The sequence below is a fragment of the Camelina sativa genome, chromosome 15, assembly GCF_030686135.1.
Source record: "Camelina sativa cultivar CO46 ecotype springtype chromosome 15, ASM3068613v1".
Lineage (NCBI taxonomy): Eukaryota > Viridiplantae > Streptophyta > Magnoliopsida > Brassicales > Brassicaceae > Camelina > Camelina sativa.
The window spans coordinates 14,791,449-14,804,699 of NC_141894.1; the positions used below are offsets into that span (position 1 = coordinate 14,791,449).

A 13,251-nucleotide genomic window follows, 5' to 3' on the forward strand; every position below is an offset into this window, starting at 1 on the left:
AATTTTAGAGTTACCATGAGCAAGTATTCAAGTTCCATAAGCAAGATAATTAAAGTTCAAATTAAATCCAATAATATAGAGATGTTCTAATGTTCAAGCAAGTGGAGGAAGCATTCAATCGACACAAAGGATCTAAGCAAAGATTTTTCATTTTTTTCCAAAGATTGATCTAGCAACAATGAACTGTGACTAAGGGCTATAGCTTCAATTCTAAGGTTTGATTTTTAAACAAGGTGGTTTTAATCATTGTCCCCTAAGATGCATATGCAACAGTCCTAAATGAAACAAACTAGACTCAATCCTAATATGCAAATGCAATTACATGAACACTCTTCTATATATATATATATATATATATATATATATATATATATTTTTTTTTTTTCGAAATTTTTCAAATTTTTTGGGTTTTTTAATGCACATAGATGCAGACTCAAATGAATAAAACTAGCATGCAAAAATTTGAAATAATAAAAATAAGAAAATAAAACACAATGTTAAATACATTCTAGGACCCTCCCCCAAACTTAAATTACACAGTCCCTGTGTAAATAAAAGTTGGAAAAGAATCCAAGAATCACACAAAATGAATTAAACTAAATGCAATGTTATTTACAAAGTTTGGATGAATGTGGTACCTCATGGGTTGGTGAAGAAGGAGGTTGCAGCAGCCTCCATGCTTGCAAACGTATAGCCAGGGTTGTCTCCAGCTTCAGCAGGTGCCGGTGTTTGCTCGTCAGAGAGCTCAGTAATGTGCATGGACGACTTACTCGGACCAGCATCCGAGGTGTTGATCGAGGGTGGGATCGCGTAGCTCATCGGGTAGGGCATCGGGTAGTAGGACGGAAATGGCGGAAGAGGCCCAGAATGATCACCGGTGTATCCACTCGCAGGGTGCATCGTGTACGGCATCGTGAATGGCATCTGGTATGGTGGAGTAAAAAGTCCAGCATAATCACCCGATTGGGTGCTCGATGGGTGCATCGGATAGTGCATCGTGTACCCCATCGGATTGGGTGTCGGGTAAGCGTCAGAGTGGTTTTTCCTCGATGCTTCTGGTCGGGTGATGTCCTCCTCAGCTTGGGGCTCGTATGATGATGCTCTTTGAGGTACAGGAGGTGGCAGTCCTCGAGTTCCTCCTAGTGGTCCGCTTCTCCCCATCCATGTAGGTGCTTGTGCCGAGGTAGGAGCTGAGGCACAGCTTGCCTTATCTTGCAACTCCTTGATCTGACCTCCCATTACCTTCACCGAACCGGCAAGATCCTTCACCTTCTTCACCAAGAACTTGTTCATCTTCTTCAACCATCCGATCCTTTTGTGAGCTTCTCTCACTCCAACCGGTTGCTTTTGAGAGCATGTATACTCCTCAAAATCAAACTCCTCCGAGCTATCTCCTTGTCTCTGCCCGGTTTCTTCTCTCTTCTCAGCCTCGGACTCCTCCTCCGGGGTGTACAGCTCTTCCAGCGGCGGTGCAAAGTCAATGTTGTGTCCTAACCGAACTTTGGTGTATACGACATTGGGTAAAATCATTTGAGCAGCTCCGGTGGTTGGATGGACAAACTTGAACAATGTCATGTCATTAGGCCTTTCATAGGCCAAGAATCTCGCCAGCACGAGATAGTTCGTATCCAGCAACCTTGGTTCGTGGACAATTCCCCTTAAGGGCACATCGCATGCCACTAAGATTGGTGTAACTAGTCCCCCAATGGAGATCTCTCCGCCTCCTTCTCTCCTTTTCACAGCCCAAGATTTCAAGTACAGGAATTGATCGAGTAGCACGAACAACATACTAGTATCAGCTATGTCTCCTACTAGCGGTGTTCCATCCCTAGCACTATCCAAAACTCCACACAATGCAACATCCAACAACTGAAGCTCGTGATCGTTCACATTCCCAGTCTCTTTTCTAGCAAAAAGAGTGCATGCGAGGGACTTGTGAAAATACCTCAAAACAGGGCTCCTTATTTGAGCAGATTTTGAGCTCGTGGACTTGTAGGGGTGCTTGTCTCCTATTGTCAGCCATAGGGACCTCATCTCTTCCTTGCTGACCTCCATACCTTCCCCAGTACCAGCTTTGAAGCCATACAGCGTCTCCATCTCCTTGAAAGTCAGCCGGTATTCCGTATTCCGAACGGAGAAGGTGATGAACCCGATCCCCCCATCGGGTAGTAGGGTCGGGTGGTCCTCGAAATAGTGCAGCTTTAGGGTTGAAAGGAAGTGGACCGTCTCCTCTTCATAAGCTTCCAGATGGGATCGCATCATATTGCCCAGGTGGCACATATCGAACAGAAACTCTACATCCCTAGCAATGCCCAATTGCTTCATTGTCTCACGGTGAGGGTATCGGGTACCAACGAAGCTCACTTCCAGAAGACTTTGAACAGTCTCGCCGGAGTGTCGACTTCCTTTTGCTTTAGCCTCCGCGAGGCTTGGCGGGTCCTCTCTCTATGCTCCTATTCTCTTTCTATTTCCTCCTCCTCAGCGTGTTGATCTTCTTCAACCACTGCTCTCTCAACCACCTTCTCAGCCTTCTCCGAAGCCGGTCTCTTCCCTCTTGCTATTGCGGCTCTACTCCTTTATCGAGAGGTTTGGATCTCACCTTGTTCTTCTCCTCCAGCATCAGAGTCGACCTCCATAGGGTCGGTAAGCATCTTTTTGGATGTAGACAGGTCCCAACGTCGAGGAGAACGGCAGACAGCACTCGCCATTGGACTCGGTGAGCGAACTCGGGGGCTTACTCGATCGGTTACTCGAGCATATGGTCGGGTGGTGGATCGAGTTGTGCATCGGGTTGGGGAGGCTAAACGTCCACCTAATGGTCGAGAATGTGGAACGTTTCCTCTTCCTTGGGGTTGTTGAACATCGGCGGCGTCTCCTCCGGTTATAGCAGCGGCAGAGGTGGATCTTCTTCCTTTCCTTTGGTAGGTTCTAGCGGTTAGCTCCATATCGATTACTTGAGAAGAAAAAGAAAAGCTAGTTCTTGGGATTAATAGGGTTAGTCTCCAAAGAAAATCGAGTAAGACTTGAGGTTGAGAGATAATAGAAACTATGAAATACAAAAGCTTTAGGGTTGAGAGAAACTTATCGGTGATGCTTGGGAAGAGAAAGTCGAGACCCTTAAATAGGCTAGGGTTTGATTGGTGGGCTTCGCCGAGAGTGGGCTTGGCTTGTGGAATTCGGACTTCACTCGCTACCCGAGCAAGGACACGATCAGGCGCGTCGAGTACGGTGTCGGGTTGACCCTCAAGTTTACCAATTTCCTCTTCCCAAATTTTTTTTTTTTTTTTTTGAAATAAGATTGCAAAAATAGAAAAATTAAATAAATGTAAATAAAGCTAATAGACTAAAATTAAAAGATACTTTTGGGACTTCCTCCCAAGTGAGCTTGTTTAAAGTCACTAAGCTTGACTCTTCATGCTCTTTAAGCATGGGATCCATGTGGAAGAGGTTCTGGAATCCTCTCCACTACAGTAGGTTGGTTCAAAAGATCTCCCAAATTTTGTCCAGGTTCCATGGCAAATGTGGTGTTGACCTCTTCAAGATGTAGCATTTTTCTTTGTTTGGTCCATGTGGAAAAAGCCTGACCATCTATGGTTGTCCTCTTATACCCTTTCTTCACCTCAAACTCCATCTTGAGGTGTTCACCATGTTCTATCCTGATCTTGCCCCGTTTCACTTCGATCACCACACCAACTGTTGCCAAGAATGATCTCCCTAAAATCAGTGGATCATCGGGTTCCTTATCCATATCCAGGATCATGAAGTCGGTAAGCACTTCCAGTCTCCCAATCCTTAGGGGCAGATTTTCCAAAATGCCTATCGGATGTCTTACCGTTCTATCAGCTAGAACCAGATACTGCTTACTTGGTTTGAAGTTGGTTAATTTACAGCTTGTTAGCAACTGAAAGCGGCATAATGCTGACCGAAGCTCCAAGATCACACAAACAGCTCTTGAAAATCCGAAATCCTATTGAACACGGCAATGTGAAAGAGCCAGGATCTTCAAGTTTTTCCTCAATTCTTACCTCGGGATCCAAACAAATTCCACTTCTCAGAATTTCAAATCCGATCTCCTTGACAGCTTCCTTAACCTTATCCTCCAATCTAGCTGCTTCCTTTGCAGCTTCCTCCTGAACTCATGTGGGGGCAAAAGCTTAGGTGATGGAGCTTTGCGCTTAGCCATTCGCTCTGCAAGCGCCTCCAACTGGATATCAAGTGCAACATTGAACCTTTCCTCCAACTCCCCTCCTACCAGTGCAGGTGGTTGAGGCTCATCTCTCTTCTCAACATCTACTCGATGCATCATCCGATCAACACCATCGTGTAGGTCATCGGGTTCCACTTCGGGTTGTTCTTCAGTTTGTGATTCTCGAACCAGTGCTCGATCATCAACTCGATCAGTCTCTTCGGGTGAAGGCTCGGGTTCATACTCGGATATATAGTATTTGGCCTCATTCTTCATTGAGTCATCCACATCCTCCCCATTTTGATCACCACTGTCCCCAGTGAGGTAGTCCTCATAGTCATTATCCAGGAAAATGGCTTGAGCAGTCGCATAATCCTTGGGATTTTGAACAGCTTTACCCGGCAGTTGATTGATCTTTGGTGCGGGTTGGTTGTTGTGGTGGCCTTCCAGGTATCGAACCTTTATGTTGAGTGATTCGTACTTGGCATTGAGGTCATTGTATCCTGAGTCGATCTTGTTGCTCATTTCGGTGAATCGATTCGCGATGTCCATAGAAGCTATAGCCTGTTGCTGAATCATTTGCTGAATAAGACCACGTAACTCGGCTTCTTATGACTGGTTCGGTTGACCTTGGTGTTGTGGGAACCCTGGTGGTTGGTTGTAGGTCCCTTGGTATTGTTGTTTAGGCGCATACCCTTGGTTGTACTGGACAAAAGGCTTCTGATGGGTCTGGGTCCCTTGAACTGCAGATGGGTAGGTTTGATCTTGAGGATTCGCAACATCGGGTTCCGATAAGACAGATTCGGATTCGGCTTGAAGTTGTTGTACCCTCTGTTGTAACCCCCTTGGTTGTTGATATAGTTAACATCCTCTAGCTGCATAGTCTCCCCATCTTGTTGTTGAAACTGCTCTTCCTCTGATATAGCATGTACATGCTTCTGCTGGTTGAGGAGCTGATCGAGCTTGTCATTGAGGGCTTTCATGTCCCTCTTGTACTTGGCATCTTCCTCTCCTGTAGATCGCACAGAGCGATCATATTCCTCATTGTAGTTGCCATCAGATTGAGCCAAGTTCTCAACTAGGACCCACCCTTCATCAACATCCTTGTTGAGGAAGTTACCATTGCTTGCGGTGTCCAGCAACATCCGTATCTTGGAGACCACTCCTCGGTATAGTGTGCTCAGCAATGAAGCATTACTGAATCCGTGATGTGGACATCGAGTTGTGTACCCCTTGAAACGTTCCCAAGCTTCATTGAACGTTTCGTTGTTCTTCTGTACAAAGCTGGAAATTTCATTTCGCAGCCTTGCAGTTCTGGAGTTTGAGAAGAATTTGGCCAGGAATGCCTTCTTGCACGCTTCCCAAGTGGTGATGGACTCCTTAGGGAGCGATTTCTCCCATATGTGTGCTTTATCTCCCAAAGAGAATGGGAAAAGCCTGAGCTTGAATCAATCTTCGCTGACTCCATTTATCTTAGTTCGGCTACAAAGCCTATCAAATTCATCCAGATGATCCAATGGGTCCTCCATTGGCAGTCCATAATACTTGTTGCTTTGTATCATCTGGAAGAGACTACTCTTGATCTCAAAATTGTTGTTCTGCACAGCTGGTGGCACAATGCCATTCCTCTGAGTGTGAGTAGTCGGAGCATCTCCTGCTCCTATGTTGGTCCTTGCTTGAGGAGCTGGTGGACCGTTATGATTATTCATCGTCTCCTCAATGATTGCTAGTGCCGGTTGAACTTGTTGTTGTCTGAATAGCCAAGGTCTGTCGATGTTGTCGATGAAAAGACTCAGGTTCTGGCTACCTATGGATCGCGTTTGCATGCACAGGCAAGTATCCGAGTGTGTACTCGAGGATCAACTCAATCCAGGTGATCGAGTGACGGGTCGGGTGGGTGCTCGGGTTATACCTGAGATTCAAAACAAACAAAGGCGAAAGCAAACAAGTAAGTATCCGAAACAAATATAAACAAACAAACTTGATCTAGCAAGTCCTGAAATCCTAAACGTAGCAAAATAAAACAAACCAAATGGCAACAGCGCCAAATTGATAGACTAGTTTTCACCAAGGGTATCAATTCCCTATGCAGTTGTAGTAGAAAGGGTTATCAATCCAAATGGTTGTGTATTGCTAGCAGATAGGATGCAATCAGAATCAAGCAAGTCAAGCCAAGAAATAGGGGGTTTGGTTCTAACAGTCCTAATATAAACAAAGTAAAAGAATATAAACAAGTAAACCACACGACCTAAGCACTCGATGCAAGCAATCAAGTACAGGATCGAGTGGGGTGATCGAGTATGCAAGTGAACTATGAACAGCTCGAGGTATTACTCGATGCAGGTTATCGTGTACCTGATCGGGTAAGTGGTCGAGTAAGTAAGGAAAATGCAAAAAATGAAATACGTAAGTTCCTAAGGATGGGGTAATCAAATCCTAAGCGTTCTAGACCAATACGGATGCCTTACATGCCTGAAGCAATTATTTCCTAGACAATGAACCTCTAAAACCTTGTCACCACACTGTCGCACTAGTAACAATCAACCTTGAACATACTACCACACTGTCGCACTAACAATATGAACAAGCAGGCATTAAGAACAATTCATTTTTGTCAGTATACCTAGACTTATCTGATTTTGTCACTCAAAGTTAAGTATACCTCTAGCATTGACCTAATCAAGCATTTTATCTACTCCTTTCGGCCTGTAGCATTGTAAACGCCCTAGATCTAATCTCAACCTGTCGGTCTATTGACCGCATTAAGAACATCAACCTAGAAGGAAATTTATCTATCATAACAATCAACTAAAGCATCCTAACCGGTCAAGAACACCTAATCATCTATCCCATCCCTAGAAACTTTGCTACACTACTCGGACATAGAAACGAATGATAAAGCGATAGAAATAAACGAAAATGACATTATTAAAAAGATAGAGTAGAGTAGAAAAGGGTAGGGATAAAAGATCTATGAAAAACTACAAATTAAAAGTACAAAAACAAGAAAAATATGTTGAGTCGCTCAGTTCTCTCACAGAAGCTCTCGCTCTCTGGTTTAAGGGTCTGCGGTGTGCTCGTTTGCGAGCTAGGGAAAGAGGGGGTTTATATATGGAAACCCATTTGACCTAGCTTCCCAGACCTGCCCGATGGTCTACTCGATGGGGTACACGAGGCTTGAGTCGGGTAACTCCTCGGGTGGATCTTTGGGTTGCTCTTCGCGCTCTTGGATCCTCTTCGATCGTGTTGGGGTTCGGACTTGTTCTTGTAGCTCGATGGCTCCTTCGGGTACATGCTCGAGTTGTTCTTGTTTTTCCTCATTTTTGGCTCTTTAGCACCTGTTTTCATCCAATATATGCAAATGCAGAAATGCAACACCCTAAATGCTCTAAAACTTGATTCCTACAGTAAATGGTCTAAAAATGCTAAGTTAGAGGTATGAACAATGCAAAATATGGACAAAAAAGGATGCTAAAAACATGTAAATGAGAGTCGAAGAAGTCTTTCTTTTTAGATCGAAGAAGTCTTTTAAAACAAATATTTTAAAGTTTCACCTTTAAAGGTGTGATTTTGAAAGACATATTTTTGAACTAAAAAATGTTAGAAAAGTCTCCTAGAATCACATTCAATAGATTTTTTATTTTTTTTTTGTGATTTTTGAATAACAGTGGATTTGAAGTGAGATTTATAAATTATTGATTGACTAACAAGAGAATGTAAATGATTTTTATAAATTTCACTTTCAATAACATAGGGTTTCAGATGATTTTTAAAAATCATCAATTGAATAACATGAGATTGAAGAATATCCCAAAATCTCTTAAAATCCTCAGTTCAATACACCCCCCTTAAATAATTGGATCGACAAATACATATTGATACGATAAAGAGATGATGAAATGTCTCAATATCTTTAAAGTCTTATGCACCACCAGGAATTTTGTAAACTGAGACATCAACATAATTACAAATTAGATAAATATAATAATAAAAATGAAACTTAAGAACGCAAATTTAATGATACTTACTTCCACAGTAAGATCCAGGAGCCAAGAGGTTACCACATGCTTGAGAGAGTTTAGGAAGCTTATTTACATCATAATATTGCATGAACACTTTTGTAACACCTTTGCAAAGGCAATACATTTGATCAATCTTTAAATCGTTGCAGCATCGTTGTGATGGAGCCGCCCAGGGAGTATTGAGAAAAAGAGATTGGCTACAAAAGAACAAATCATCAGGACCTTTTGTCTGGCTACATGTAGGATTAGGTTGGGATGATATTGATTTGTTCACCAATAAAGGAAACATTAGCATATACAAGATATAAGTCCTAACCATTCTCTCCCTCTCTCTTTTTTTGTTTCTCTTTCTTATATGCTTTGCTTTGGTTCTTCAAAATATACATACTTTGTTCTTTGGTATATATAAGCATACTTCCAACTTTGTTTAAGAAAGATAAATATTGTAATTATGAAGAGAACAAAAATACAATATCACACATTTAATAACCCATTAACCAAATTTTAAAAATATCTTATCTTTATTTTTTTTCTTACTTTTTACATAGAGTTTTAAAAATAGTTAAAAATTCAAAAAAAGAAAAAAAAAACAGAAAATTTTAAAAGAAGTCAAAATAAAATATGAAAACATTAATTACTTACCATATTAGTTACTAACCGTATTAATTACCCACTACATTAATTGAAGTTTGATGGATTTGTGAATGAATCAAAACTAACTTTAATTACTGAATGAAAAATATATTTTGGGGGGGGGGGGGGTTAACTACTTTCATTCACCCCTCTTAATTAACCAATCAGAATACAACAATATGCCATGTTATATCATATTTTTAAAAATAAATCAAAATTAAAATAAAAATACAAAACAAATTATGTAGATTTTTTATTAACGAAACTATGACAGTTTAGGTTTATAAAAGAAGATTAAAGTCTGAATTAATAATTTTAAAAACTTTATGTCGGTTTGGGTTTATAAAAAATTGTTAGGATTTAGATTTTACAATTTACAAAATTATATGTCGGTTTGGGTTTACAAAAGAGTGGTTAGGGTTTAGATTTTACAATTAAATGAAATTATATGTCGATTTGGGTTTACAAAAAAGTCGTTAGGGTTTAGATTTTACATTATATGAAATTATATGTAGGTTTGGGTTTACAAAAGAGTAGTTAGGGTTTAGATTTTACAATTAAACGAAATTATATGTCAGTTTGGGTTTACAAAAGAGTGGTTACAGTTTAGATTTTACAATCAAACAAAATTATATGTCGGTTTGGGTTTATAAAAGAGTGGTTAGGGTTTAGATTTTATAGTTAAACAAAATTATATGTCAGTTTGAATTTATAAAAAATGTTTAGAGTTTAGGTGTGATAATTAAAAACTGTAATATAATATTAAATCTAAAATTTTTAAAATTGATTGATCTACATAATTTTTTCCTTAATTAAGATTTGTTTCCTTAAAATTTTCCTTAGTGTATCCTTGACTTCCTGAATTCAGTTGATGGTTTCATATTTTAATACTTCTAGTATACTACCAGATTTTAACCAACAGTGGACAATTTTTTAAAATAATATATATTTTTTAAAAATTTATTTGTTAATTTTTTGTCTTTTTAGATTGTATAATTGTATTTTGAATGTTAATTCTAAGTTTTCACCCGCAATTAACTACTTTCATTCACCCCTCTTAATTAACCAATCAGAATACAACAATATGCCATGTTATATCATATTTTTAAAAATAAATCAAAATTAAAATAAAAATACAAAACAAATTATGTAGATTTTTTATTAACGAAACTATGACAGTTTAGGTTTATAAAAGAAGATTAAAGTCTGAATTAATAATTTTAAAAACTTTATGTCGGTTTGGGTTTATAAAAAATTGTTAGGATTTAGATTTTACAATTTACAAAATTATATGTCGGTTTGGGTTTACAAAAGAGTGGTTAGGGTTTAGATTTTACAATTAAATGAAATTATATGTCGATTTGGGTTTACAAAAAAGTCGTTAGGGTTTAGATTTTACATTATATGAAATTATATGTAGGTTTGGGTTTACAAAAGAGTAGTTAGGGTTTAGATTTTACAATTAAACGAAATTATATGTCAGTTTGGGTTTACAAAAGATTGGTTACAGTTTAGATTTTACAATAAAACAAAATTATATGTCGGTTTGGGTTTATTAAAGAGTGGTTAGGGTTTAGATTTTATAGTTAAACAAAATTATATGTCAGTTTGAATTTATAAAAAATGTTTAGAGTTTAGGTGTGATAATTAAAAACTGTAATATAATATTAAAACTAAAATTTTTAAAATTGATTGATCTACATAATTTTTTCCTTAATTAAGATTTGTTTCCTTAAAATTTTCCTTAGTGTATCCTTGACTTCCTGAATTTCAGTTGATGGTTTCATATTTTAATACTTCTAGTATACTACCAGATTTTAACCAACAGTGGACAATTTTTTAAAATAATATATTTTTTTAGAAAATTTATTTGTTAATTTTTTGTCTTTCTAGATTGTATAATTGTATTTTGAATGTTAATTCTAAGTTTTCACCCGCAGTGTGCCATACAAGATGATTTGTTTTTACAATCGTAAATTAATCAACTTAAAAATAGATATGTCTACTGTTCTAACATTGATTGTACATCGACAAAATTTACCTTTTATGGTTTAAATGTTAGATTTTAACAGCTTTTTATTCAATATTACAGTTATATAATTTAAATTATTGTTTTTAGATTCAACCCATAAATCTCACTTAATAATCAATAACATTATTAGATTGGGTCATGCATTATTATAACTTAGACCATTTTAACTTCGAGATATGGGAGACTATAACGCATTAACAATAAATTTTGTTCCCATATACAATAATATATATACTCTTCAATAGCTTTCTGTAACATCCGTGAACCAAAATCACGATTCGGGAATTGCATCGGTCGATGCAGAAGGTGCATCGGTCGATGCAGGTTAAGTCCTCAGCGTTTTGACTTAAGTTAAACGCTGCATTTTGGGTTAGAAAACCCTTAAGTCGAATTTTGTCTCAATCGACGGATTTGGCCGTTTTTGAGAGAGAACGAAAGAGAGAAAAAGTTCTTGAGAGTTCTTGGAGTTTTTGGGTGATTTGAGGCAGTTCCTGTAGAGATCTGTAGCTGGGATCGTTGTAGGAGCTTTTTGGGTGATTTGAGGCAGTTCTTGGAGTTCTTGAGAGTTCTTGGAAGGGATCTGTAACACACAACAAGCAATATCCAAATGACCGACGCATGCTTGTTTGGAGGTTCAGATTCGTCTTGGCAAAGGTAAGTGCAGGACCATGGCTTATCTAAGCTAATGAACTCTCTAATTTGCTTGTTGTGTGTTGTTAGACTTGTTAGATCGTTATTTTGGACGTTAGGAAGCTTTCTTGTGGCTTGGGATCGAGTTTTGTGGTTGTAGGAACGAAGATCCGGCGAGAAACTTCAGGGAAAATACGATGCTCGGCATTGCATCAGTCGATGCATATCTTGCGTCGGTCGATGCAAGTGCGAGGACGGCGCGTAAAACTCTAGGGTTTTTTGTGTTATGTCAAGCATGCGTCGGTCGATGCAGTGCGAGTGTCGGTCAATGCAAGTGCATCGAGCATCGATCGATGCAAGTGCATCGAGTGTCGGTCGATGCAAGTGCATCGAGCATCGATCGATGCAACCCCTGTATTGGTCGATGCATCCCCAAGTTGTCTCGGTCGATGCATGTTGGTGTCTGTCGATGCAGAGTCCTGGTTTGTTATTGTTGATTGATGATTGTTGTTTGATGGTTAGAGATGACTCTATTGCTTGTGTGTATAGCCCAGTAGATGGGAGGATTGTCTTACTGAGTGTTTATTAAATACTCATGCATTGCAATATGTGTTTGTGGTGCAGGTAAAGGCAAAGTTTGATCGTGGAATCAAGGCAATGAAGAGGAGGATGTTCTAGAGACTCGATTGAATGTTGTCTGGCATTGCTAGGTTGCTAGAGTTGAGCATTAGAAACATTGCTAGGTTTTTGGTTCCATGTTTTCTGATGATTGGTTATTTGGATATTGGTTATGTTATGAATATTGGTTATTTATATTTATTGGGTATTGGTATTGTTATTCTGCTGTTGATTGTGTTTGTGATTAGGTGGCTAGTGGGTATGGGACCACTAGTTGTAATTATTTATTATATTATATTTATTATTTATTATTAAAAAAAGAAAACGGGTCGGATCGTTTCAGTTTGGTATCAGAGCCCTTACGGTTCTAGGTTTAGGTTCACTAGGTTTCTGTTGTGATGTTTGGGATTGCATGTCTTGATTGATTATGTGAGTTAGTCAATTGTGTGTGGCATGGAGTCCTAGAACATCCTCTTCGAGCCGACTGTGTGATTCCACGGTGAGTTTATGTTTTCTGTGTTATAATAAAAATTTGTGTGGTTAGTCTTATGTCCATGGTAGTGCAGATGACTAGAGATAGTACTGTTGCTGGTCGTGGTCGTGGACGCGAACGTGGTCGTGGATGCGGACGTGGTCGTGGTAGGGGCAAGGGTCCCAGAGGTTAGTGAGACTGAGGACCAGAGTGTGACAGTTGAGGGTGTTGGCGTGTCGCAGGATGTTCCGGGGGATTCTGTGAGTGTGGCCGGAGGGGGCGGTGTTGATGCTCCAGTGGCCGGTGGTGCTAGGGTTCCAGGTGTGGGAGTCCCAGTGGGTGGAGTCCCTGGTGTTGATTTTGCGGCTTTGCTAGCACATGTGTTAGAGCGGTTGCCAGCTGTGGTACCGGCTCAAGCTCAGGTTGTGCCACCAGTGGTGATGGAGGAGCGGCAGCCAGTGGCTGCGGATGCAGGAGCACATGGACGTTATTTGTCCATGCTCAAGGAGATGAAGGGTCTCTTTACTGAGAGGTTTTCGGGTGGTACAGACCCTACTGTTGCGGATGCGTGGAGGACGAGTGTGGAACGTAACTTCCATACTTTGAGATGTCCTGAGGAGTTTTGGGTGGACATAGGGGTCCACCATCTGAGTGGTGA

The 13,251-nt window shown here is 39.7% G+C and overlaps 1 long non-coding RNA gene and 1 other non-coding gene across 2 annotated transcripts; one reads left to right on the top strand and one right to left on the bottom strand.

Moving 5' to 3' along the window:
* Nucleotides 1–5,386: 5,386 nt before the first annotated feature.
* LOC147926649 (small nucleolar RNA R71) lies at nucleotides 5,387–5,493 on the top strand. Its single transcript, XR_015583138.1, has one exon. It is a non-coding gene; the product is annotated as a small nucleolar RNA R71 (small nucleolar RNA).
* Nucleotides 5,494–7,885: 2,392 nt separating this feature from the next.
* On the bottom strand, nucleotides 7,886–8,595 carry LOC147926650 (uncharacterized). Its single transcript, XR_015582671.1, has 2 exons — nucleotides 8,215–8,595; nucleotides 7,886–8,133 (listed from the first exon to the last, which is right to left on the bottom strand). It is a non-coding gene; the product is annotated as an uncharacterized LOC147926650 (long non-coding RNA).
* Nucleotides 8,596–13,251: the final 4,656 nt, after the last annotated feature.